A 26,548-nucleotide genomic window follows, 5' to 3' on the forward strand; every position below is an offset into this window, starting at 1 on the left:
TTTAAAGCACAAAAACCAAATCTTCTGTAGCAAAAAAAGTGTTTTAAGTCAGAGGACTTAATTTCAAAGTCAACTTCAGCCATTTGAAAATGATTGCAAAATTTTGCCATCATTTCTGGGAATGTCATAACTGAACAAAACCAAAACCAATCTTGCATAATGACCCCTGCTGGAACCTGAAGGTCTCTGTTGCAGTCAACACAAACTTTGTGTCATCCTTTCTCGCTCTGGTAGGCAGGATAATGTGTCCCTGGTATTTTTGGAGAGGCTGGTGAAGCCTGGAGGGAGGTGGGTGTCTGAGAGTTTCATGGACACGAGGGCAGTTTTTACACTGATCATAACAAAAGGGCAAAGAGAGTCTTTTGAAGCAGCAGGGCGAGTGTGACTTTCCAAGCTGTCACAGGCACAGTGTAGCACCTTGCTCCCCTTGGAACGTTTCTTATCCAAACAGGACACTCTGCCCTGGGTTAAGTGGCGTTTGCTGTGCACGTACACGTTTGTGTCCTGACCGTACATCCATCACCATGGGCTGATGTGTTTGCACATGGCTCAGTGCATGATTGCCTCTGCATGCCTGGCTCCCAGCTATGGGAGTGTGGCAGATACAATGTTAAACTGGTATCATGAATCTCAGTGTCTATAAAAATCAGATCATCGTGCAGGTTACTGGTGATGAATGTTCATTATTTATTGTTTTGCACGCCCTGAGCACTGTTCTCTGCTGCTCTAAATCACATTGATAGATTTCTTTTTATCTTCTGCATAATGTGAGAGTTGTAAATGTCTCCTAGTGCTACTCACTGATTTTTAAAAAGAAAGAAAACCATGTTCAGCTGAAAGCACAGAGGTGACATCTGTACTATTTCATTGCTTGCTGCACACAGATTTGATTGATTTGCTACAGGGTAATTGAACTTTGAGCTTTGCCAGAAAGTTGAACTACGCTTTTCTTCTACAGGGGGATCTCAGTAATTGTATTTTTCATTTGACAATGAGTTATTGAATGCTAAGTAACAAGTCAGCGCAGGAAAGGCCTTGCTTATATTCTCTTGACCATGTATATATCTAGCACGTGCAGCTTGTTATACAGCACTTGCTTACCATTTAGCTTTGTGCAACAATGTTTGCTGTAATATTAGGACCTGTGTTCTCTTTGCCTGTCCTGTCTCTGGGTATCACGCAATAAAAGCACACTGACTGCTGTGCTGTTTTCCCCTTAGAAACAACAAAACCTAGGAATCAAAACAAAAATTTTCAGTGTGACCTGCTGTTTCCTTCTCCACTTGGAAGAATTGTATGTACCTGCATCGCTCCCAGGGTTAGCTGAGGAGCTTAAAGCAAGGAGGACATAAGTGCTTAAATTATTTTGATACTTCCAGCAATGAAATGTGTGCATAGGGAATATTCTGTACCAGACTGTCTCCCTGGCCTTTCCTGTGGTGTAGAATGTGTTTTCCCGCAGAACAGTCCCTGGATCAATTCCATAGGTCAGAGGCTCCTGATTTGATTTTTCCTTAGATTTTTCTTTATTTTGTTACTCAACTGTTGCCACTGGCAGTGATGCTGAGCACAAGGACTCAAGTTGTTTGTTCAGTGACATGCTGCAAGGTCTGTACATATGTGGATCTGCTACCCAAGCTTGCCTGCTGTCCTTCCCTGTCCCTGACATTGCTGGTCTGCTCCCACCTGGGCCAGGCAGTATTTCAGTGCTGGACAAACAGCCAGGGGGATGAACGCAGGCATTTGGAGCCAGATGCAGGTGTCAGTCTGTTACACACAGTGAGGCACAGCCTGTTACCACCTGAGGCCTTTTCACTTCCAGTCTTAATGCAGCCACCATACGTGGGTTGTTTCCAAGATTAAAACCACTGCAGGCAGCATTTCTTGCCAGGACTTTCTGTGAAAAATTACACTGTTGAAGGAAAGCAAGGGCAATGTGACCAGCTCAAATATTCTCCCCAGCTGGCACCCCTAAACTCTCTTAGCACAAGTCATTTATTTCCATTTACTATTGGGATTGTTATTTTTATCTCTTCCTTTTATTTTTTTTGTCTGCTGTTCTGTTCATGGTTCTGTTGTAACCATAGGTTTCTTTTTACAGGTGGGTGAAGGTAAAATATAGTGACCCTCTGAAAGAAAACCTGACATATGAGAGTTTGTCAGACTGGGTTTTTTGTATGTACCCACCTCACTGGCATTTTAAATAAAATCAAAAAATTCCACACAGATGTCTCCTGTGTCTCACAGTAGTGATATAAATATCTCAGTATCCCCTTTCTGTGTGTAGTCTTGTGGGCTTGTTTCTGAACATTATGTTGGTGTCTCCAAATGCATTTCTTCTGTCCTACAGCTGTTTGAAATCATGGTTTGGATTGTTTCCAACTCACCCACAACTTCAAGAGTGTTAGTAGAAGTATAGTAAAGGCTGGACACTCTTGAACATTCATTTGTTGGTAGCACAGGCAGCATTAAGCAAATTTCTCTGTGACAGCACCTGAGGAGCGGGCAAGGTTGAAGGTAACTATCAACTTTAAAATGAAAAGACCTTTCTTCCATGAAGAAAAAGTGCTGACCTCAAACCTAAGCCTGACTGCTGCTCTGGGTCGTCCCAGATATGTCCAGTAATCACGAAAAGCTTCGTTGTTCTGTTTCTAGGTGTTTTGGATGTTTTTTCTCTTAACTTGCTGATTTTTGCATTTTGTTTAATAGCAGTGCTGAATAATGATACCTCCTTGTTCTATTCCCCCTAAAATATTTCACATGCTCTTATATCAAAGTACATAACAGTCGATACTTTTATTGTGCAGATTTATTAAAAGAAATGTAGGTTTGAAAATAATTTCTAATGTTATGTTCTCTTCAATTTTTTTTCAGCCCTATGAAATGTTATTTGTAGCTCAGTGTCCCTTTTCTTGCCTAATTGTGCTACTAACCTTCATTACCTTTCAGCCTTTCCACACAGGCAGCTTGGCTCTGTGAAAATGCTACCGTCTCCTTCATTGGTAGAAGTGTTTAAAAAAGGGGTTTCTGTCCTGCACGGTACTTTGAGATTTCAACATTTGCTGTTCTGCATAGCACAACATTGACTTCCTGAAAACTTCACAAAATCATGATACTAGTGCCAAAATACTCAGTGTCTGGGGGCTGTCAGCAAACCCCCAGCCTGTAAGGAAGGCTGACTCTTACTCTGACCTTCACCCACAGCCCTGGAGCAAGGATTTGAACTTGTGTTTCCTCCACTGCAGGGCATTAGGCTGCTTTGCACGTTGAAGTAGACTAGCAGACTTCAAAATCCCTTGACATTTTCTATAGTATATGCAGATCTCTGGGTATAGCAAATTTAAACTACTTACCGTAGACTTAATTTACTTATTAGCTCCTTATAAATTATTGTAAAGCAGACCAGTATTCTTCTATTAAGGGATATAACAGGGTGTGGGTTTGAGCTGCTCCTCTTGATTTTTTGTGTGCTGGTGATGCCAACCTCGATGTGATGCTTTATGGATCACAAATTCTATCTGGAGTCTGAAAAGTCATTGCCAGTGCAAGTTCTGTTTCTTGTTTTTGTCAAAACTGGCATGGTTCCATGATCAGTTTTGGCTTCACTGAATTATTTTTCAGTATAGAAGAGTTTATTAAAAAAAAATTCCTGAGTAGCAGCATTTGATGGTTCTATGATTGACTACAAATATGTCTCTTAGCAACCTGACTGAAAAAAGGTCCCCCCACATTGCTCATTTGTCCAGAGATTTCCAAATGGATGTGGTTACCTTGATGATAAGCCATCTCACTTCTCCAGTACTCCTTGCACCATGTTTTGTGCCATACTGTTGAAAAGTCTTCTCCAGAGTGACATTAAAAGTATAAACCCTAATTTCAGACTCCTGTTTTGGGACGTGTAAAATGCCTTCCCAGGCAGCTGAGTAGTGCTACCACACATCACCAGAGCATTCACTTCCCTTTCCCAGTAGCTCTTCTGTGCCAGGCCTTGCAAAGGATAGAGACCTGTGGAGTTCATTTTGCTGTCTGACAGAGGTTTTCGGGGTCAGGTACAGCCTGTGGACCTTTCATCTGGCATCTCCTCTGTGCTGGTGACAATGACAAATTATTGGCTTGCTGATAGTCAACATCATTTTGATAATCCTTTCTTTGAAAGAGATTGCTGTAGTTGGTTGTGAACAAATGCTCCACTTTCACAAGATTTCACAGATGAGATTCTGCAAGAGGCTGCCCTGCTGTCCCCTGCACCTCCCCATGGCGTATCCCTCTGCTTTCTCAAAGAGCCTCCTCAGGCTGCAAGGACACTGTGTCACCACCACAGCTGCAATATGTGTTGATTTGAGGCTGGTTAGCACTGAGCACAGACTTGATGGAGGCATTGCTGTGTGAGAGAGATGGCAGGGGTGCTGTCTTTCCCCACCCCCAAAGAAGGGTGTCCAGCACTGATGGAGACGTGGTCATGGAGTGCAGGCTGCCATGGCCCCATGGTAGCAGCCACTCTACCTGGCTGCAACTGCATTTGACTATGAAGTAATGCCTCTGAGAAGCAGATGCTGTCACTGTTCAGAGCTCTATTTTGCTTCAGGACCAGCCTATGGCAACGTGCTCCATGTGACCAGGGCTAATGTGGTAAGAACTGCTCAGCTACACGTGAGGCACTACCAGGCTGTGCTGGCTGCCCCATGGCCTGAAGCAGCTTTACAAAACTGCTTCACAAACCCCTAAGCTGCCATGGAGCTCTCTACTCAAGAGATCTCTTCTCTCCATATGCTACGGGCCAGCAGCACCTTAGCTGGATTTGTAATGCAAACAGATGGGTAAGCATCTGAATCTTTCCAGGTCCACAGAGCTGCCCCATCTCTCTTACTTGCATGGCCTTAATTTTAATTTCTTTGGGGCATGTTCTAAAAGCTTCCTGTTTTATATAAGGCTTTGAAGGGCATATAAAGAAATCATGTGAAGGTGCCTTGGGAATGTTCCTGTCATCACTGTCCAGTGCCTGATGCAAATTGTTTTCTTCACTTTGTTATTTAAACTGCTGGCAGGTGAGTTAATAGATTTTAATAGAATGCTACAGGGTGGGCTTCAGAAATCTAATTATTTGAAGGGCACTCAGAAATGTTAAAAGGTCTCTTTTAATGCCAAATCTAAAGAAAGTGATACAATTAAATAATGGTCTAGTTTTTTTCCTAAAAAAAAAAAAAAAAAATAGAAGAGAGAGAAAAGGAAGAGGCCAATTCAATGGGAGTAATTACTTTTGTAGTACTTGTTAAAAGTCTTCCAAACCCCTTGTTTTTGTTCAGGTACACATATCTCTGATATCTTTATTGTCTATATTTGAATCAAGTTAACAGATGCTTCTCTGTTTTTACTTGACCTGCCTTTGTGCTGTGGTTGGTATCAAGATACCCAGGAAATCCACAGCAGGGGACATTAAAATGGGAATACTGGACCAGCACACAGTACCAACCACCCTCAAGGGCAGCTGGAGATACTGGTCCACTAAACTGGATCGGCCAGTGCAGGGACTGGTGGTATCTGTGTGAAAGGGTCAGCTTCCAGAGAGGGTTAATCAGAGGCTGGTTGGTGTGCATCCAGGCAGTGGGAAGGGAGGCATTCAGGAATGCTGAGATTATCCCATCAACCTCGAAGTGACTGTCTCACTTGATAGGTGAGACAGTCATTCCTTAGGATTTTTAAGTCGTCCCTCTGCTCCCTTGGTGGTGTGTATAAGGTTATCTCTACAGGGCAAGTAGATAAAGTGTCCCCTAAAGCCAAGAGATTTGCAGTATTTTTCCTGTAGAAGAAAACAATTTCTGTCATCAACGTGTCTCCTTGTCATTTTCCTTTTAAGCCTCTGTTAGTAACAATAGAGTTTGTATTCACCTTATGCAATCAAGGGAGTGGATTTCCACAAATGTTTATGTATTCACATGTCAACTCTACTCACACCCTGGGTGTGAGAACACCTCCAAGGTTAGAGTAGCAAGTTCTGTACCTTCCTCTGGCCTTAAACCATTAAATATGTTGAGTGGTTGACTCTTGCTGTGGTTGAAAAGCACTGATAAAGGACTGCAGGGGATTAAATCTTACTGTATTTCAGCTGTTTTACCTTTAGTCGTGTTCGTCTTAAACTGAACACTCTTGAGAACACCTCTTCACAGATTATTTCTTTTTTATTCTTTCTTGTGCCAAGGTAAATTTATAATAGAAGTTTTCTTTCATTTGTGTATAACCTTGAGAAAGACTCTTTCAGCCGATAGTTTGACTGACCTTACAAAGAACAGAGCTGAGCAATTTTGTTTAATCTCATCATGTTGGAAAAGATGTACTTGTACTAAGAAATGAAAAGATTAAAAATGCAGTGGTTGTGCACAAGTCTGTTCTCGTTACATTTTTCCAAGTAACTGTTTCAAGCCTTTATCTGTTGTTGAGCTTTGTTTCTGTGACTAATAAACCTATATTGAGACAAATAATGAAATATTGATTCAGCAACTTGAAACTTTTTCAACTGCCATTTTATTCAGTGCCCCCATAGGCAGCACAGCAGAATGGAAGTTTTATTGTGGACTGAACGAATCCAGTGGTTTGAGCATGACATGGTGAAATTGTAACGTAGCAATAAAATCGCACGGCACATTTATGCCATCTGTTTCATAGTGGGAAAACAACACTTTGGTGATGGCCTCAAACAATAAACCTGGATTTAGAAAAGAGTAACAAATGGAGCTTGTAATATTAGGAACAGTGTAAGATATTGTACATCCTCCTTCCCACACTGTCGCTCAGCTGCAAAGTTCTCCCAAGTGCTTTTTGGTTTAGGTGTCCTTAGCTGTTATAGTCTGCTGGTTTCAGGGCTCAAAAAAACATCTTTGACTCATAGAACACAGATTCAACAGATATTTGCCTCTTCCTATCTCATCTATTGCTTTTATCAGCTTTCCTTTTTTGGAGTGGGCAGGCAGGAAGGGAGTCAAGTCACATTGCTCCTCCATCAGTCAGTGACAAGAAACAAAGTTAAAGGGTCATGATTGAAGAGCAGGAGGCAAGCATGAAAAAGTTTTCTTTAATCTTTCAGCAAAACAGTGTAAAGTCTAAGACACGAGCCCTGTGTTATCAGAAATTGGGGAAATTAGATTACTATAAATTATGTAGTATGTGCAGAAAAGGTTTTTTTGTGTTTTCCTTGGGAAATCAGTGATGTAAGATAAGAGGGTTCTCTTATTCTGACCACTCATCAAACATTTGATATTGTGACCCTTGTATTTTTAAGTGACCTGTGACCTGAAAGAAGGGGCCATAAAACACTGTCCTTGTAAGCTGTTGAAATCTGTAGATAGAGAATATGATTAAGATAAGTAATAAATCCTGTTACTAACTATTTTTGTTGCAAGGTTATAAATGTTATATCTACCTAATAAGAACTAAATATCTTTCTTCAGCTTCAAACTAAAAGAGAGTAGGTTTAGATTAGATATTAGGAACAAATTCTTTACTCTGAGGGTAGTGAGGCACTGGAACACGTTGCCCAGAGAAGTTTTGGATGCTGCATCCCTGGGAGTGTTTAAGGCCAGGCTGGATGGGGCTCTGAGCAACCTGGTCTAGTGGGAGGTGTCCCTGTCCAAAGCAGGAGGGCTGGAACTGGATGATACTTAAGGTCCCTTCCAACCCAAGCCATTAATATGATTCCATTCTATAATACTTTGGTGCATGGAATCTCCTTCAGGGAGTTTCTTACTGTTTTCTATGCCCTCATTTCCACAACAGTCCTCTGTAATGTATGTGGATGACCTTCTGTAATGGTATCTGTTTCAAAGTCTCTATACTGACTTTTGGAGGAGGAAAGGAGAACACAAAAGATGTCAGTGTTGTCAAAGCCACTGGTTTCTGGTCCAGCTACAGCACTGTGATTGCCTCAGGGCATCTGCACACTTCCAGTGGCTAAATCTCTCTCTGGCATGTCCTCCTCAGCTCAACTACCCTGTCCCCATTCCTAGTTCTGCAGCCTGATAAAAAGTGGCAGTTTCCTGCAGCCTCCCCTGCATACTGCTGCTTTACAGAGTGAGACCTTCACAGCTAATTGCCCTGAGTCTACCACCTACTTCTGTGAAGGGGGTTTGCATTCTTACCCAGCTCTCTCAGTTAGGGACCTGGTTACCTGCCTGGCACAAATTGGTGCCTGTCATATATTAAATAAGAAGGATGGAAGCAACTGGGTTTGTTTGTGTTTAAGCTGCAGAAGCACAGTTTACATTTTTTTTTTATAGTCTTTGCCAGTTTTAAGATGAGAGCTTGAAAAATGCCATTAACATGAAGAATGGTCACAAGGTAATAAAGAAACAATCTTCTCACTTTAATGACTTGAGCTAAAAGCTAAATGACTGTAGCAGCTCAGATTGTAAAAGCAGTGGGAAATTTAATGAACAGTGACCCCACAGGAAAGTCAATCTGTCTATTAATGTTTAGTTCTGTCATTTCTTCTGAAAAGTAATAAACTTCTATTATATAATCTATTGGTTACAGAACCTGGGGTCAGGCTCCCGTTGAGCTTAACTCTGCCAATCTGCCTCAGCTGAAATTACTGACCTTCCCCGTGTAATAGGTAAACATCCCAAGCAAGAAATAACTGTGCAGGTACTCAGGGAAACAGTATGACTGTGAGGAAAGGAAATTGTCATGAACTTGACTGCAAAAGCTCTAAATGGTTTTCATATTCCCATAATGGTAAGCGGATTCAGCCAGTTAAATTATGTAAAATATAATGAATGAAACTGTGATTAGTCAGTAGTGGCTGATGCCCCAGTTCTATAACACGTCATTCATCTGGATGCTCTAGAATACTTATTGCAAATCTTGTAGCAAAGGTGGCAATCAAGTAAGAGATAAAAATATGAACCCTTTTGCTTATGTTTAGCTATTAAGAACATGTATTTATTTAACCAGGTAGTGGCAAGAGGCATCTTGAAAATTGACTGATTTAGAGAAGTGTATTTTAACTACAGGCTAAAAGCTGGAAAACTCCAAACAACCATCCACACAGGTTAATCCTGTGAGCACAGGTCTGGAAGAGGCTGGAGAAGTCTGCTTCTGGAAAAGTCTGCATGACAGTACCTGCACTGTCCCATAGAATTCTTCATTTGGGCTAAAGTTTCAGACTGGCTTTGTTTTAATCTTCTCTACGTAAATCAGAACCTGATCCTGTTTGGTGATGCTTTGTGACCAGCATGTTTGAGTGGCTTTGTACAGCAGCTTGTCCTGTGAGAATGGGACTGTGCATGGGTGGGATGTCACTTTGGAAGTGGCTGAGGTGACAAAACTCTTCAGCCACTCATCTTTCTTTTTCCTAGTTAAATAGTAGCAATTATCCAAAGTCCAATCTCTGTCACATGTATCCATCACAGTGTTCAAACTGGAGACTTATTAATTGGTTACATACTGCACGTCACATTAAATCTGTATTTTCTTCTTTATGATGCTTTAATAAAAATAGTGTATGCCTATTTACATATGTTTCTCACAGATAACATTTCTTTAAAGTCCACTGAAGTTTATTTTTGCTTGAAAGCCTATTGCAATTTGCCTTCAAATATACAGCACAAGTAGAGATTCACATTTAAAAAGTCACAGAACTTTTTATGGTTTCCATCATTTTTTTCCCCTCTTTTTTCTTTTTTTTTCTAGGCTGGCATTTGGTTCTGTGGGCTGGAAAAACTGCTTTCCCCATTAGTAACGTCTTTTCCTATTAAACAAATCTTGTTGATGTAAAAGAAATTTTCCATCCAGTGGTTTGGCATTGCTGAAGTGTACTGAAAAGCTGGTACAAACTAGTCTGGAGAACACCACTATTTTAATGAAAAAAATGAACCTATAAAGGCTCATAATGGTCTTCAGGCTGCCCTGACACCAGGGCAGAACCAAGATGGGGACAGTGACCAGCAACTACCTGAGGATGTCCAGGCATGGCTGGGGCTATGGGGCAGTTCCATGGCCCAGCCAGGGGCCCAGCAGGTGAAACTGGGACAGCAGGGTCTGCCCCAGACAGGGGTAGAAGCCCCCAGTGCTCTTCCTCACCACAAGGAGCCGGCCTTGGGTGGTGGCTGCAGAGCTCCAAATGTCCTGGCCCTGGCCTGGTTTGGTCCCCATAACCAGCAGGATCCTCCTTTTGGTGCTGCCTGTTGCCTTCTGCCCACCCCACAGGGGTGTGACAGGACTGCAGCCTCCCAGCCTGGCCCTGGTATGACCTTTGCTCCTTTGGCACGCCTGGGCACAGTCCTGATGCACGACTATTTTTGCTCATGCTTTAATCTGCTTAACATTTTTACCAGAAATGTTTTCTCTCTCCTTGGCAGCGTCGTGTGTGTTCAGTGTGTTCAGCCATGAGCGGCCACTCGGTGCCCCCACGCTGGGCCATGCCCAGCTTCGGGCTACACCACTCCCACCTCACCTTTTCCTGAGCAGAGCTTCCTGGCGTCTTTCTCAAAGTAAATTTGGAAACTACAGCCTTATTAACGAACCCTGTCAAACACACTTTGTGAGGAAAGGTACCACATCAGTCTTCTGTGTGAGCGTACGTTGTCTCTCCGGCCAGCAGAAAAGCCGTGGGCTGAAGTGCAGTGGTAGCAGTGCTCCCTGCCCTCCTGTGACATAAAAAGGAAAGCCAAAATAAAACACAGAGTAAATTAATTTTTAATTTTTTATGATGGCAGCACAGGCACTTCTCACAGCAGGGCACAGAATCATTAGAGACTGATCTGTCCTAACACGTACAGAAGTACTTCTGTAATTATCTGAGTACAATTTCTTTCCAATCTGGTAAGACTTGCCTCCTCAGCACTGACTCAGTCCCTGTGGCATCAATGACTCTGCTTTCCAACATCCCCACTCCTGATCTCGGAGGGCATCAGCTCATCCTCACGAATAATGACGGCCTTGTGCATGAGTCTAACATGGAGTGTGCAGGGGACACGTGCACGAACCACAATTTCACCAACGGTGACTAATCAAACTACTTAATTCTTCCATTCCACAGAGCTGCCTGACAGTTCACAACAATTAAATAACAAGATATGTGGGAGAAGCACACACGGTAATGCCTATACCATGCAAAATATGTTGACCTTTTTGTGTCTGCAGGTCTGGCACAACCTGCACCCCGGTTGCTGCCATCTGCCCACACCAGCACGGTCGGCTGCAGGCTGATGAATAGATTTGCTCTGGAGGAGTCAGTGCTACCAGGCCTTCCTGCATCCCTGCAACACCCTCCCTGCCTTCCTGTGCTCTTCGACTGCTGCTCATCCTGCTGCAAATAGTGCAGTCACAGCCAGCTGTTAGGATCTGATTATTAAAAGATACCTCTGCCCAAATTAAGGTGCAAAAGAGACCACATACCAAAGTCAATAGCATGGATTTTATTTGACAGTAAATGTGAGGGAGAGAAAAACAGGAAGAGGGGGGAGGGGGAGAGAAAAAGAGTGAGAGAGAGAGAGAGATTAAGTAAAAGATCACCACCACATGGATTCTGTTGGCATGCCCGCTTTTTCTGATCTTCTCGGTGGTGGAAGTCCCGAAGTTGTGCTTCTGGAATACCACTTTTATACAGTTCAAGTCCTGGATATTCACAGGGCATCAGGAGATGTTCCCACAACTTGGAATGGCATGGGTGTAAGTAGTCGTTTTCTTTCCCACAGCTTGCACAGTGAAATATTGGTTTGCTCATTTCAAACCTTTGCCTTCATTGAGGTTTGGAATTAACACTTTTCTTTCTCACAGTTTTCCACAGAGGGAGTCTTTGTCTGGATAGTTACCCAGATCTGCCTTACCAGGCCTGGTTCCTGTTGTTGCCATCTGCTTTTATCACTGGTTCCTTTTCTGGTGACTTATCTTATGGGAATTTCTTTCTTTGACCATGTTTTGAGACAATTAAGTCCTCATTTTTAAGTCCTGACACCAGTACAGTCCTTTATCTCACCTTACTTACTTGTTTTGAGCAACTGCTTTTAAGAATGTGTTTCCTCCTTCCCACAGTGTTAGTCACAGCATTTCTATTCATCTCTCATTTACCTGTCAAAATCTGGTTAAGGACTCTGCATCCTCCTTTCTAATAGCTGGTGACACTGCAAATCACTACCAGAGCCCGCAGCTGGCGAGTAACTTCTGTGCCACACAAAGCAAAGACAAATCACTCGTCTACAACAGTATCACTCAGAAAAAAATATTTCAGCTGCATCTGATAAGACAGCTGCAAAATATGTACAGCCTTTTGGTGTATAAGAATATGAAGTATGTGGAAAAAAATTATTTCTGGATGGCGCTATCAAAAATGTTTAGCACATGGTTAGCAGTTTCCAGTCAAGTGGAAGATAAACCTTTTATAGACTGCAGCGATTTGCTGTCAGTGGCACTTTCAAAAAGCTCAATTCAGATCAACCAGGTTAGGAGGTGATACAGACATTTGTCAGCTAAACAAAGGAGATTACAGACCCGAGGGTGAGATACAAAATAAGGCATTTAATTGCATAAGAGTCAATGAAAGTAGCACATGAACCTATGGAATTGTATTCATGCAATTAGTTAGTCCTATTAAAACATCTGATAAACTTGCTACCCCCTGAGGATGAGTTGTAGCATTGAGCCTCCAGTTTAATTGTCTTATAGAATGTCTGAGATGTGAAAAAAAAAAATGGTTTTCTTCCAATGTTTAGGTGTCCTAGATTGGATAGCAGCAGAGGGCCATATTAGCTTCTGTGAGATGAAAGAAATTTAATGCATACTGATTATATTTTACTGCTATAAGCAAAACAGCAGCACTTTAAAAGAGTAAAATGCTCTTTCTATAAATACTACACATATATTGTAGAATGAAATTCCTGGTTCCAGAGCCTGATCCTTTTTTGTGAAGGAAGGAAGCGCGATGGATGTTGCTATATTGCCCTCTCGTGGGTCGAACCTGCAAACAGCAGCTCAACGTGCCGGAGCTGCCACTGGGTCACTCACGGGATTTCAGCGGCCTGAGCTGACAGCCAAGGCGTGCCCTGCCTGAGGAGAAAGGACTGAAAGATCGGCACGTGGTAAATATGTAGTCAAATAAGTCCATTTCCCCCTAAATTCTCTGTTTCTATATTTCTGCAGAATGCAGCTCTGAGGATAGGTCCCCGTGGGAATTGCAAATGTTGTCCTGTAACATCAAAACAATAAGCAGAAAAAATACAGTACCACTCCTCTTCCCAAGTCTCTTTCTGCAGGACTTGATGCAGCAAACAGTAATTAAAGAGCAGGAGGATGAACAACACTATTTGGTGGCAGATGAAGCACAAGCCAGAAGTGAAGGGAACATACCAGGAATGACAGTCGACACACAGATCCATTTTGCTGTGCTGTGAGTGATGTCATCTATCACACAGAGTGCTGCAATTGCCTCCCACATTGCTGAATCTCATCTCTATTCTGTCCTGCTCTTCTGGGAATTTTAAAACAGCATTTTCCTGTCTAGCCAAGGTACTTTTGTCACCCGTGCTGCGAGAGTTGTCTGAGTACTTCATAGTCTCTGAAATATTTATCCTCTCACTTTTCTTGTCAGGTAAGAAAATTCTCCATTTTGCAGATGACAAAGTAAGGCACATGGATTAATTCTCAGTTCAAAAAAGAGATTTATTCATGCAAAGTGGTGCTTAGGCAGAATTTAAGAGTCTATATCCAAAATGTACATTGTGAAAAGCCCTGTTCAAGGGTCGGAGACGTCTGATGGCATGCAAGGAAGCTGTCAGGGAGTTCCCTTCTCTGCCTAAGGGAGAGGAAAAATGACAGCAATTCAACTCTTTGTTATAAGCCATTTATTTCTGTATATGAAATAAAAGTTCTGAAATAAAACTGCATTCAGATAAGACTTTGCATGCAGCCTCTGCTACTCATAACCACCTTGGGGTGGAGGAGGAACAGCTTACAAAGCTCCCAGAAGGGAAGGAATCAAGGTAAGATCTTGTCCTCCCATGCTGTGACTTGCTGAGGGAAATGCTACCTCTCTTGTTTTATGCACACTGGACACCTACATCCCCAGGGAAAACCTTCCCTGAGAGCCTGCTGCAGCATCAACAGCCAAGCTACACACGGCCTTGACTTCACTGAGCTGACCAGATAGACTTATGCTGAATTTGTGAGGCTGTTTGGGGCCTGACCTGCTGTTCAGAATTCATTTCTCAACTCTGAACTATCCTGTTGTTAAGTTAAAATGACTTTATCACAAAACAGGATGCCCCACTTCCAACTGATAACCTATAGCACTACTCTGGGAAACACCAAACCTGCATCCTAGGCTCTTCTAATCCCATGAAAGTTTGAGCCTTCATCTCCCTGACCTCAGAAAAATGCCCTGAACATCGGGTGCTGATTATTTGAGGTGGGAATGGTCCCCATTACTCTCGGGCCACTGAGAGAGGAAGGTCTGCAGCACCAGCAGAGAGCAGCCATGACCTGCAGCTCAGAGGGCTGTGTGTCTTCTGCAGGCAGGACTCTGGCTCCTACTCTAGAGTATTTTTCTCTGTTTTATGAGAGATGTGTTTCAATTTCCTTACTAGCCTGAGGAACCACAGTGTGCCCCTCCCCAGCCTAAGTACCTACAGCCAAGGCTACTGATCCAGTCCCCTGTGGGGATTTTGCTCTCACAAATCCACACTTTTAACTAAAGAACAGTCTGAGCTCCGTAAGAGGTGACAATCACCCCTGTGCAAAATGCCTCATAAACTAGCAGCTTTTCCTGTAATGCAGAGCCATTTGTTCAAATGACAGGAAGGGTGATGTTGGTTTGGGAATTAGTCTCCTGGGCACATTTTGTAATCCGTGGCTATGTAAAAGAGCGGGCAAGATGTTGCAGACACTGAATCCCTGTTTCTCCAGGGAAACATCAAAGACAAGTTTTCAATTCTCTCAGTGTTTCTGATTGACTAGTTTGAAACTCTCCTGTGCTCAGCAATTTGGCTTTTGGACATTCCCATCTGCATGCCTGATTTTCCTGTCTTTGATGGAGAGTGACTGTCACCCCACTGTCGCAGGCAAAGTAGGAGATTCAGACAAAGTTTATTAAAGAAATCCTCCTACTGAATCACAGGGAACAGAAAGGACCCCCTTGCTTTCTAACTCTGCTACAAAGGATCCAATCTTAGCCCCAGACTCTGTCAATAGTTTATGTGTAAAGTATTGTATAGGTGTAACTGAACCTTCATACAATGTTGTTGCCAGGATTAAGGATGGCAAACCATATATATTTATATAAATATATATATGATTTATTATGATAATGATTAGAAAAAAGTTCTTAATCAGAATTATTAATGACACAGTATAGGAGCCATAACAATATTATAATACTATTATAATATAGTGCACTATGAAGCAATATTGAAGCTACATATATATATATATATCTGCGCCATTGTATTATAGCTAGCAAAACCAATGATGCAGAGATTGATGTCACCCATATCAATGACTGTGGGCAAATCGCTTTCACCCAACCTCAAGGAGTAACACTGAGGGACAGCCTCACTCAAGGGAGGAATTTCCACACGTACACTCCCAGAAGGGATATGTTAGAAGACCCTGCCATTAAAATTTCGGACTGGGCTTTTATAGTATAAAGTGACTGACTGTCCATCATATATCTCCAGGCTGGATGTGTCAGCTCAGCAGCCTTAGACAAGCAGTTGGTATCACTTGTTTCTTCCTTTATCCGGGTGCTTTACCAGGCCTGCCACATCTTCACCTCACAATCAGGATGTTTAAATTTGGGATTGATGAGTCAGACTGATTTCACCATTATTCAACACCAAAAGCAGCATGACTCCTCTTTCTCCATTTACCACTGGTAGCTTTGCAAATTGGGCATTATTTGAGTTGTTCTACCTCATTCCAGGCAGTGCATCCTGCTACAACCACCAAGGCACCCCTACAGATGGCATGGCAGAGAGGGTGCTGGCAACCCTGGTGCCACGAGCTGCACATTAAAACTCTTAAAGCCCAATGTTGGACACCTGCTAAAGTGCTCTCATCTATTGAAAGCAAACAGCCATGTTAGATAGAAAGCTTTGTTTTCTTTCTTGCATTTGGGACAAATCACTCTAGAGCCTATCTCCCCTAAAAAATTACATCTGAAAGAGGTTATTCATGTGGCTTACTAACAGCACTTAAATTTAGGTAGCTAATTTAGCCATCTAAATTAGGAGACTATCCTGCCTCATTTTGCTTGTATGGAGTGTGGGGAAAGAAAAACTCACCCAGAAGCTTTTCAAAGCTGGAACTAAAAGTCAGGGGCTGTTTTCAAGTCATCAGTGGTGGGTTACATTACAATGCAGTGCAACATGTGGATTTTCTGATTTGTCCTCTGAAGGACTCTCACGTCTGCAGTGCTAGGAATAGGCACATATAAGACCAGGCACCTCCTTCCATTAAGTAGTGTATCTGTGTCCTTAAAATGTGACCGTGTGAAGAGGAACAGCATTAGCACTTTTCTACTTGATAATGCAACTCAGCAGTAAGGGAAAGTGTTACATTAGAAAACAGACACTGTTTTTATGTACACTCCATACATCTTCTTTTGAAGCTTCATTCAGCAAATAATTTGGAAGTTGATTCAAAGCCCACATAAAGAAGATCATGTCTTACTATGTACATGTCTTTAAGCAGATGTCTAAGGACATGTCTATTCAGCAAAGCACACTCATATGCATTTAAATCCCACTGGAGGCCAATTTTCCCCCATAAGTGCATTATTGAACTGGGATTTTGAAATACATCATTGCTTCTGTTTGAAATCTTTCCTCACTTTGGAACTCTACTGTTAAAAGAAAAAAAAAACCATATGGAACTAATCATGCACATTTTGTCTAGCAGATAGGCATTATAGCAGACTGTGTTTTCCCTTCAAGTGATTGTCCATATGAGCAGGCAAACTGTGGTGTGCATATAGCTGAACATGCAAGACAAGGTTTTCAGCCATAACAACATTCATACTGATGTACCTCCTGCTTAGTCGCATAATTATGAGATGAGAACACTCATCACTGCCTATCTGCCAGACAAATGAGGCTTCTTTTCTTTTTCCCTTCCCTTCCCTTCCCTTCCCTCTCCCTTTTCCTGCCCTCTCCCTTTTCCTGCCCTCTCCCTTTTCCTGCCCTCTCGCAGACCTTACTATTTTTTAGCTTGTTATCTCTTTATTTGCTTCCATTTAACAATTGGTCCTTCTGTTGACTCCTCAGAAACACAGAGTTCAGACTACAGAAGAGAGATTTCCCATTCTGGCAGATATTCCACATGCTACTACACTGCCCCGGAGAAAATGCTCCTGGGAAGTATATGACTTCCTGAAACTTCAGTACTGGCTTGCAGAGAAGCAAGAGAGGATCAACACTGCAGGATGTCCACAAACCATAACCCCAGGACTAGAAAGGAAGCATCAACCACCACTAATCCTTACATAAGAAGCCTGGAGAGAGAGGACACAGTAAGTAAAGTTGTGCATAGCTACCTTTTTTTTATAATTATAAAGTACAGAGTTCTTTTCACTCTTTGTATACATCTCTGTCTAAATAACTTCTTGTATAAGCTTTTCTATAGTATAACATTGCATTTCAGATATATCCAAAGTTCTTAGTCAAACCACTTCTCATTTCTACCTGATTAAAAAAATCATTGTTCTCTGGTTGTGACTGCAGATCTTTTGTCAGCAGCAGAGGCCACACAACACAGACTAGTGTGTTAAACGTGGGGTTTTTTATATTCTTTGTGTTTTACTCAAACAGGATACATTCTTTCCTCAGCTCTTTATACCCAATACAGAGAGATCATCTGAAAATTACAGTAGCAATCAGCTTGCATTTGAGGTGATCCAAATGTAGCACCCGTAGAATACATGACACAATTTTTAAAGAAGCCTGTAAGTGTCTCTGTTCTCACTCATGTGGTGAGCACTGGGTTCATCCAGAGTGAGACCTTACTCTGACTTAAAGACAAATGGCAGGTTGTTGAACTGTGTAAACCAGATGCCAATAAAGAGAAAACAGTAAAGTTTTATCAGCTCACAAAGTACCCTGGTTCTTTCTCATTAAAAAGTGACGGGTATAGTTCCAACTAAAATTGCTGTGCCTGTGTCATTTTTGTTCATGTCACAACACTGGGCCTACAAGGCAAACTCACCCCAGTTTTTTCACTTAAGGTTTCTTAGCCAGAGGTATTCTGAGCATTTTATTAGCAGTTGTTTGGACTCTAAAGACAATATGTTCATTCCTCCAACTCTTGAAAATAGACCTATGCATTATGCCATAACACTGTCTAACTTACACACACAGAAACACACCTCGTACAGATAGATATGTGTGAATATTATTTTCTGCTGAAAAATTATATTTTAAATATTTTTCAGAGTATGTTAACAGTGTTTCAGAAGGTGAATATTTGAATCACTATAAATGCAAAGATTTGCATCAATCCTTGTCTGTAAATCAAAAGGGGAGAAAAACTCAGGAGTAATACAACTAAAATTTCTCGAATGTGTCCTAAAATACTCTTCTATGCATGAAGATTCTCTGTGACTAAAGGTGTGTATCTCAGCACTCTCCAGTTTTCTGAACTAGTATAGTGGGTATATAATCTGGGAGACTCCAAAGTTCTTCCTTCCATTAGTGTTTTAGCACTGAATTGCATTGCAATTATCCTACCACAAATACTTGTCCAACATGGAATATTGAATGCCAGGAGAAGATAATATGGAGGAACCTAAATTTCCCACAGATGGGTATGAAAGGAGATGATAGGAATTTATGGCAGGGTAAAGTCTGAAACATTTTTGTAATGGCCATTTGGATTAGGGAGGTAATTGTAGTGTCAAATGCACTTCCAGCAGAGGGAGATGGAAAAGTTAGATTTTACTTTTTTTTTTAGAGCTCTGATTTTTCCTATGGCTGTACTTGTGAGTGGGTGTAAAACTATTCCCTTAATACATATGTAAGAGAATGAAAAGGATATGTTACCAACACTGTAACCAAACATTCATATTTTACAGTCCCAGCTGGGACTGAATGAATATTTTATGAACTGAAAAGGTAATTTGGGTTCACTTGGCACAATTCACATGTCAGATGATTTGGAGCTGGCCTCAATTTGAGCTGCAGTGAATGAGTGAGAAAGGAATGGAAGGCAGTAGGTGTGTGTGGCTCTTTGTATGCTGCAGTACTTGGCCTTGAAAATTCTCACTGAAGTTGCCAATTTTATATAAAATACCTAAAATAATCAGCCCAATGACTCAAACTCATTTGCTCTGTCAGCAGGTCATGTCACCTACAGCAATGACCATGCTATAGGTATGCTTAGACCCTAATTATGGCCAAAGGTGAACAGACTTATTTCACCAGGAAAAAGCAGCAATGATGGTGTTTGCCCTTGCTTCATAACTTCATACCAGAGTGGGGAGTAAACAGTCCTTTGAGAGAGAGCAACCACTGAGCCAAATATGAATCAGCTCTATTAATCAAGTAATGAAAAATGCCTGAAAGCACATCACATTTCAACTTTTCAGTGGTCTACAATACAGGGAGGTTGGGTTGATTTGCAATATTTTCCTTTTTTGGCTGCGTCAGTGAGAAATCAATTGTTTGAAAACCATGAGTGGTTAGAAACTCTCAATCAGCTTGTGATTAATAGAGAACAGGAATATAGCAAAAATCTTATTTTCTACTTTTCAGTGGGTATGTTAAATATTTTATCCTGCTGTTCAATTTGATCATTCTGACAACTTTCTGTATAAGATGCAGAACTCTCCATGTGGAATAAATATTAACTCATCTCCCTTACACAGAATAAAAAGAACAGAGATGGATGGGCTTGTGCCTGTAAGCAGAAAAACTGTGTTGCACTCTCAGAAAATGTGAAGAGAACAATGTCTAAAGAAATTATTCTGGAGTGATTAAATAATTATATAAGATGTGAAAATTAATTTTTTTTTCTTGGTTCTTATGTTTACCTTCATCTGATTTTCCAAACTGGTTTTTGCTTATAGATATTCGGAACACCAAAAATTTTAAAAAGCCAGTGTGGATATGGGTGTATGTGTTTGACAAATATGACAAGTAGCACTTCATTAATAGTTCTAATTCTCAATCTTTGCACTCTTGGTAACAAATGCATAAAAGATAAGTGTTACATATAATTCTTTGGTTGCTTCAGTCATTATTCAATGAGGCTGCAAAGGTTAAATATGCGACTGAAAGTAGTAGATCTATATCTTATTTGAAAAAGTTCAATATCAAGTCAGAGGCATTCAAACAAGCCCTAGTTTGACTTGTAAAAAAATAAAATATCTCTTTTATATGTCTCAATAATATTTCATTTTTAATTTAGGAATATTATTGCTCTTTATCATGGAAAATTAAAATATGATAAAATCACAGTAAGATTTCAGCAGCTTTTCTCTTTAGGATGAAAAGCACGTCCTACTCTCCCTTCTCTATAACTGAGAAATTACCACTGACACTGAAGGCACACAGTAGACCACGAGCTAAGGCAAGAACCAAGATGAGTTTCTCTGTGAACCTGTATCCTAGCCACCAGATAAGGTAACTTTTATTCCAGTGGCAAATATTCAATCTTTATTATGTGTATTGCAGACAATCTAGGAAGCTCAAAGCAGGGGGCTGAAACCTATTGTTTAGGCACTCTGAGAACAAAAACCAAAAATACAGTGTATCAGGGGAAAATGGAACATGACAGAACAGTGCACAGCAGCATATTTTTTTCTGAGGGCATTTTTCCTTTGTTTGCCACATATCCTGACAATACTTCAGCCTTAAGATAAATTTGACAGCCTTTAAGCCTGTTTGGACAACTGTTGATAAAAGAACAATTTCTGAAGTAACCAGCAGCCCACAGTAGCTACCCAATATGTAGCAGAGCCACAAGTGCTGACATCATTGCAATTTTCTCCACAAAATCAGTAATGACTGGAAAGGTCAACATAATTCAATTATACTTTGAAGCTAAAGTCTTTTACTGATGTCATATTGAAGGAGAATGATCTCAAACAACACTTATGACACTCAAGAAATATAACCTAACAGCCCTCTGCAGGCTCTGCTCAGCAGAGTAAAGCCCTAGAATGAAAAAGGTTCACTCATTTTTTCTGAGTTTTTGTAGCATCTCTGATAGATAACAGTATTAACATCATGGCCAGCCTTATCTGTCAGGACCAGCAACTTTCACTGCGGAAGCTAAATTTAAGTTATTAATGTATGACGTGATAAACATTGCAAGGACCTTTGGTAGTGCATGTCCCTGCATATTACAAATGCTCACAGCTCTGAAGAACCAAGTGAAGCTGCAGTGCAAGCAGTGCACATCCAAGGAAAGGAACATGAAGCTTGGGCATCATCTCAGGTGCCTGGGAGAACTGAAATCCTGCGGGCAAAAGGGCAGCAGACCTCGGTCTGGCCCCAGCCAGAGCCTGACAGCACTGAGTCACTGGGTGATACCACGACAACCACAGCCTTACAGACACCATAAGGGGCACTTAAGATGCTTTGCTTTTTTTTTTTTTTTTTTTTTTTTTTTTTTTTTTAATTTGAGGTTTATACATAGGAAGACATATGGGAAATGACTGGGCTTGTGAAATAAAGCTCAGGTGAGGATTTGCATTGAACCTAGTTATTACAGGGGCCTCTGGTGGTCTAGTGGTTAGAGTGCCTGACTCTCACCTCTGCAACCCGGGTTCGATTCCCGGCCCCCTGGGCAGGTGGAGCTCGTCAGCCGTGGAAGGCAATCCACCTAAGAGAAGGTCACTCTAAACAAACCTACATCCTAGGGACCTCACTGCCACTGTCCAAGCTTTGCTCGGCCCCGGCAGATGAACCTCAGGACTAAAGGGTGGGCTCAGTTCAGCGCACACTGTGTCTCACCTAAAAAATCCACTGCGCAAGCTGGAAGGGTTAATGACCTTTCCCAAAAATCTTCGCTCGCGAAGACTGGCCATTAAAATTAAATTTAAAGTTATTACATTAGACTACTGCAACAGAATCACTGAATCAAAGAATCATTTGGAAAAGACCCTAAGATCTAACTGTTAACCCAGCACTGCCAGGTCCAGCACTAAGCCATGTTCCTAAGTGAAACATCACATATTTTAAATACCTCCAGGGATGGTGACTCAGCAACTCCCTGGGCATCTTGTTCCAATGCTTGTTAACACCTCTGGTGAAGAAACTGTATCTAAAATTCAATCAAAACCTCCCCTGGCAGAATTTGAGGCTGTTTCCTTTTGTTCTGCCAGTTATTACTTGGGAGAAGATACCACACTCCACCTGTCTAAAACCTCCTGTCAGGTAGTTGAAGAGAGCAATAAGATCTCCCCCAAGCCCCTATTTCTCCAGGCTGAGCACATCCAGCTCCCTCAGTCGCTCCTCATAAAACAGAAGTGGCCCCAAGACTGAGCCCTGGGGAACACCACTGGTGACCAGCTGGCACTGGATGTAACTCCATTCCCCACCACTCTCTGGACCCGGCTGTCCCTCCAGTTTTTCTACCAGCAAAGAGCGCACCTGTCCAAGACACAAGCAGACAGATTCTCCAGAAGAATGCTGTGGGAAAGTGTCAAAGGCTTTACTAAACTACAGGGAAACAAAGCCTCTTCCTCATCTACTAAGCAGCTCTTCTTGTCATGGGAGGAGATCAGGTTACTCAGTGAAGCCTTATGTTAAGTACCTCAGAATCTTCCTCCTTCTCCTTCTTTGTCACTGTGCTTCCTCCCAACCAGCAAAGGCTGAAGATTCTCCTGAGCCCTCCTTTTGTTGCTAATGGACTTACGGAAACATTTTTTAGTCTTTTACAGCACTGGACAAATTAACTTCCAGTCAGGCTTTGGCTCTTCCAGTTTTCTCCCTGCATAACCCCACGACAGCTTGAAGTCCTCCTGAGTGGCTGCTCCTCCTTCCAAAGGTCATAAACTCTCTGGTTCCATCTGAGTTTCATCTCAGTTCCATCCAAAGCCCAGGCTGGCAGGGTGGGGTCACCATGGGGCTCTGGCACCTGTGACATCAGAGGGGACAAGTCCCCAGGTGCCCCATCTGGCAGTGTAACCACCATTTCCCTGCCACTCAGCCCTGCTGAGCCCCTTCTCTCCATCCTCCTCTTCCAGGCCATGGCTCTGAGCGTCACCCAAATCCTCATGGTGCTGGGTGTCCTACAATTCACGCTGCTGATGGATGACCAGTCAGTCAAGGTCACGGAAGAGCTCCTGAAGCAGCATGAGGGGCGTCTGAATCAGGAGATGGCTTGGCTGAAGGAGATGGAGAAGAGCATCCAGGAGCAGACCAGACTCAGTGAGGAAAGCTTGCTCCTCTCTGCCTGCCAGCAGTGGTGGTTCTGGGCCTTTGCTGAAATCCTCCTCGTGATTTTTGGGTTCTACTGGCTGCCCAAGCAGAAGAGCGCTGGCTCTGATGGCAGCAGCCAGTGGGGAAACTCCAGCAGTGCCCAGGAGCAGAGAAAGGAGAAGGACTGGGAAGATAAACCAGACCCTTACAACACTCAAGATAAGCCCCTGGATAAGGTAGGGACCTCTGGTGTTTTTGCCAAGCCCTTCCCAAGAACAGCTTTCTGATGGCTGCATCCAGCCATGAGAGCAGACAGTGCCTACAAAGTCCTGGCACCCTCAAGGACAACATCACCAACCTCTTGCTGTTCATGTCCCTGAGACCATCCTTTGTGCACTTTTTCCACTAGGGCTCAGCACCGTGGTGTGTCTGCCAGCGAGACACTCCTACGGCCATTTGCAGCACCCACCGGAGAACGTGCTGTGCTTCCACCTCTGCTGCCTGACAAGCCACATCCTTGCTTCCTGTGCAGCCTCTGCACCTGCTGCCAGTCCTGATGCTCCCCCTGCCGGGAGGAGTGAGAGAGATTCACCTTTTGTGCATGTTACTAAAATTGTTAGTTTGATTTGAGAAATGTTTTATCTGTGGGTGTCTGGGCAAGACTGTTGGAGGACGGTACCCCTTGGCTCCATCTCCTCTCTCTAACAAAGAGATGAAGTTTGTGCTCCAATTTATGTTTGCAGTGATTACACTTGTGCTGAGGTGCTTAGCACCTCCCTGTCTTCTCCTGGTGTTCTTGACATCTCTTCCTCCCCGTATCCTTTCCCATGTCCTGGAACGCTTCTAAACTGGCTTCAAAAGATGCTGCTGAAATCAGCAGCTCCATCACGGGGTCTTGCTGCTTGTCCTTGAGCTGTTCCTGTTAGGAGGGTGGTCCCATCAAATAAACCGCCAAAGGCCTGCAGAGGTCATCGTGTTACCTATTTCTGACCATCAGATCCTGACCCACAGCTGGAGGCTCAGCCACCTCTGGACACAGTTTGAAGGCTGCTGGGAGATGGCCGTGTATACACAGACCTCCACAGACCTGATTTTTTCCTGCACTCCTCCTCCTAAGTGGGAATATTGCCTGTGTCTCCCAGGCAGCTGAGAAGGTCACTCTTGGTACAGGCAAATCCGTGTCTGTGGCTCAGGTGTCCAGGCTTGGCAGAGCTGGAGCTGCAGGGGAGGCCTGTGAGAAAAGGCAAAATGCTGCCCAGCAGAGGAAGGAGAGAGGAGAGAAGTGTGAGGAACAGTGAGAAGGAGGAGGAGGAGGAGAGGGAGAAGGAGGAGAAAGAAACAGTAGTAATAAATGCTTTTAGGAGTAAACTGCCACGGCAATCTATTATTATTAGCTTTTCATATCTTTAATAAAGTTTTAGACTTTTATAGTCTCATGTGTCAAGAGACCTGAGTATGTTCTCATGGTCGTCTTTCTGGATGTCAGTCCTGAAAAGAGGCATACCAGTTCCCTGTGCCTATTGAACAGGTAAGCTCCTCCTCCCACAGAGGATCAATTCACCTCTCTGTCCACTCTGCAAATGAAAAGAAGGGCTTGGAGCAGGACCAAGGCTCTTTGAAGTGTTTTCAGTGATTTCACCAGCATGACCACCCTTTCCAAAAGCAGGGTGCACCCAAGGACAGGCATAAGAAGCAGCCCATGTTGCTGCCTCTTCTTATAGGATTAGCCTGGCCCAGTCACATGGACACCTCATCTTATTCTATGAGCATTTACTGTCTTTACTACGAGAAAAAAAAATATTAGTGTCAAATAAATGAAAAGTGTTTTCATTCCGGTCTCCATTAAACACAGCAAATTTCAAGGCAACCAGAGTTAGTATGTACAATTGAGAGCACATGTCAGCCCATAAACAAAATACAATATGCATTTTTAATTCTGTGAGAGTGTCACTACTCCAGAGCATCATTGGCACTTCAATTAAAATGCCTCAAAGGAAAGAATAACAGAGATGCCTGGATGAAGGGATAGAATGAACCCTAAGCAGGTTTGCCACTGATACGAGGCTGGAGGGAGTTGCTGATACACCTGAAGGCTGTGCTGCCATTCAGTGGGACCTTGATAGGCTGCAGAGCTGGGCAGAAAGCAACCTAATGAGGTTCAACAAGGGCAAGTGCAGGGTCCTGCACCTGGGGAGGGATAACCCCAAGTACCAGTACAGGTTGGGGGCCGACCTACTCGAGAGCAGCTCTGCAGAGAAGGACCTGGGGATCTTGGTAGATGACAAGTTGACCATGAGCTGGCAGTCTGCTCCGGGGCCAGGAGGGCCAATTGTATCCTGGGGTACATCAGGAGGAGCGTGGTCAGTGGATAGAGGGAGGGGATTCTCCCCTTCTGCTCAGCCCTGGTGAAGTCACATCTGGAGTGTTGTATCCAGTTCTGGGTTCCTCAGCACAAAAAACACAAGGAGCTACTGGAGGGCCCAGTAGAGGCAACAAAGATGATGAGGGGTCTGGAGCATCTCTCTTATGAGGAGAGACTGTGGGAGCTGGGCCTGTTTCCTCTGGAGAAGGGAAGACTGAGAGGGGATCTCGTCAATACATTTAAATATCTCAAATGCGGGTTCCAAGAGGATGGTGCCACACTCTTTTTCAGTTGTGCCCAGCAACAGGACAAGGAGCAATGACTATAAAGTAAAACACAGGAAGTTCCTCCTCAACATGAGGAAGAACTTCTTTACGGAGAGGGTGATTGTGGAGTCTCCCTCTCTGAAGACATTCAGAACCCACCTGGATGCATTCCTGTGTCACCTGCTCCAGGTGCCTGGGCAGGGGGGCTGGAACAGATGATCTCTAGATCATCTCCCTTCCAACCCAAATGATTCTGCGATTCTATGAACTTGAAAAATTATATGAAATTGCTTGTGTATGAAAATGCCAAAAAGAAGCACAAAATACAAAACACAAATCTTTTCTTTCCTTTCTCCTTTCTCCTTTCCCTTTCCCTTCCCTCCCCTCCCTTCCTTTCCCCTTCCGTAGTTCTCTAAGTTCCCGAGGCCAATGTTATAAATACTCCAACCGGCAATTTCTAACAGAGCAGTCGCTTTTTTGCCAGGATACGAGGATTTTCCATGTGCACTTGGGGAATCCCACAGCGGGCGCCGGGCCTGGCATTGCGAGGACGTCCCGCCAGGGGTCCCCCTTGCACC

At 42.9% G+C, this 26,548-nt stretch overlaps 1 long non-coding RNA gene across 1 annotated transcript; it reads right to left on the reverse strand.

Annotated features, from left to right (window-relative positions):
* Window positions 1-13,626: 13,626 nt before the first annotated feature.
* On the reverse strand, window positions 13,627-23,578 carry LOC120323062. The gene is made up of 2 exons (XR_005563155.1): window positions 22,735-23,578; window positions 13,627-13,780 (listed from the first exon to the last, which is right to left on the reverse strand). It is a non-coding gene; the product is annotated as an uncharacterized LOC120323062 (long non-coding RNA).
* Between the last annotated feature and the right edge of the window lie 2,970 nt (window positions 23,579-26,548).

This window comes from Pipra filicauda, unplaced genomic scaffold (genome assembly GCF_003945595.2).
Source record: "Pipra filicauda isolate LSUMZ 115617 unplaced genomic scaffold, ASM394559v2 scaffold18_size4552066_pilon, whole genome shotgun sequence".
Lineage (NCBI taxonomy): Eukaryota > Metazoa > Chordata > Aves > Passeriformes > Pipridae > Pipra > Pipra filicauda.